Genomic DNA, 2,339 nt, shown 5'->3' on the forward strand with positions numbered 1-2,339 from the left:
GGCACGCCGGGAAGCGAACGCGCACCTCCACGCAGGCCCCGCCCCGCGGTGCACGTGGTACGGAGGCGCGCGGAGCTCGCTGGCCCCCTCCGAGACTACGCTGGGTTTGCAGCCCTTGACAAGCTTACATTCTAGGAGGTCCGGGCTCAGTATTCAGAGCTACGAGCCTTTTACTGCCTGGTGTCCCCCGCACCCCGCGCCCCAGTCGTTCAGCGCTGCATCTGGCTGAAGGAGCTTAATTCGTTTCACTGAAGCTGTTTCACAAGAACATTTAATTTTAGTAAATTCAACTCTTTCCTGTGTCTTTTTAATTAATTAAAATATACAATTATATTTTGCTTATGCATTAATTACTGTACACATTCGAATTTTTCCTCATGTATATTAAGCTGCTACACTAATATTACAGTGTTACCATATACGGACTATTAAAGAGATTTTTTTTTCAAGAGTAGCTTTGCCTGAACTTTTCCTTTTATTTTAAAACTACAGTGTCCTATTGCTCCTCTAACCCTTTGTACAGCCTCTGTACACAGTAGGCCTCCGATTAACCTTACTGAATGGAACTGACCTTGTCCTAATCCCGCTCCAATCCCTAACAGTAGTGATGGGTCCTGTTCCTTCAGCGTTGTAAAATGGGAAAAGACTGGGAGGTGCATACAGAGTTTGCAAGCTGATGTGTGTACTTGCTCCTGCTCTTCTCTCTCTTCTGGCCAGCTCCCAAGTCCAGTTCCAACCTTTTTCCCTTTGCTTCAAAGAAAAAAGCAAGGACAATTTGGGGGAAGTGTTAATTCCTGTCTCTTCCCCTCTGCACGACCAACCATCCTTACCTCTGAAGCATAGTGAGAATAAAACCACTCTTCAAAGTGCTTCCGGAACCACCATTATCTCTCCATCCTCAACTACCTTAGTAGCTATTTCCCGGAATCACTGCTTCTATTTAAACTAGCTCCAATAATGCACATGGGCAGGGGCTCACCCTACCACTCTACTTTGAGGTGCTAAACTGTATATCACATAGCCCTGTGTCTGTGAGAAGCTGACCCACCCCTAGCTTCAGGGGAAGGGTAATGCATTTTCCTTGGAAGTGGTTGATTCAGGAATGGGTGTGTGACATCACACAAAGGTTTCCAGAGAAAATGCTTCCTAATTATTTGGAAAGTTGTAAAGAATATATTCCTTGGCTAAGAAATATAAAACAAGTAGCCCTGCGTGTTTCATACAGCTCTCCTGGACCACCTAGAAAAGGCCAAAACACAGAATGAAGTTCAGTCTTTAGCCAGCAAAACTGAGAAACAGAACCTGAGTCCCTGATTATATCAGAATTTGATTCAGGGATGAATCAATCAACTCTAAAGTCTGCATTACCGCTGGACTTCTGGCTGAGCAAGGCAGTTTACTATCACTAACAGCCAAAGACAATCTGATTCACACACACCCAATCTAGTCTCTGCTCAATAGCCTGAGTGAGCTTTTAAAGTAATCAGATCACATCATGCTCAGGGTTAGAGCATTCCATGGCTTCCCACTGCAACTGGAATCAAATCCCGATAGCCTGATGGAATTTTGCGTTATCTGACCTTCCCTATCCCCTTGCAAGCCTCCATACCATGTTTCTTCAGACATGCCAGACTGATTACTCCCACAGGGTCATTGCACTTGCTGTATGTTAGCATCCACATATTAGAGAGAACATTCAGCCTTTGGGGTTTTTTTTGTTGTTGTTGTTTGTTTTTGGTTTTTTTGGTTTGGCTCATTTCACTTAGCATGACAGTCTCCTGTTCCATCCATTTACCAGCAAATGCCATAATTTCATTCTTCTTTAAGGCTAAGGAATATTCCATTGTGTATATATACCACATTTTCTTTATCCATTCATCTGTTCAAGGGCACCTAGGTTGGTTCCATAGTTTAGCTATTGTGAATTGAGCTACTATAAACATTGCCGTGGCCAGGTCACTATGGTATGCTGATTTGATGATGGTATAAACCAAGGAGTGGGATAACTGGGTCAAACGGTGGTTCCATTTCAAGTTTTCTGAGGAATCTTCATACTGCTTTCCAGAGTGGTTTCTCCAATTTGCAGACCCACCAGCAATGTATGAGTGGACCTTTTCCCCCACATCCTCACCAACATTTATTATTACTTGAGTTCTTAATAATTGCCATTCTGACTGAAATGAGATGAAATCTCAGTGAAGTTTTAATTTGCATTTCCCTAATTGCTGGAGATGTTGCACATTTTTTTATGTTTGTAGGCCAATTGTGTATCTTCTTCTGTGAAGTGTCCAGATTCTTTGCCCATTTATTGATTGGGTTATTTGGTGTTAAGTTTTTTG

The sequence above is a fragment of the Marmota marmota genome, unplaced genomic scaffold (genome assembly GCF_001458135.2).
Source record: "Marmota marmota marmota unplaced genomic scaffold, marMar, whole genome shotgun sequence".
Taxonomy (NCBI): Eukaryota; Metazoa; Chordata; class Mammalia; order Rodentia; family Sciuridae; genus Marmota; species Marmota marmota.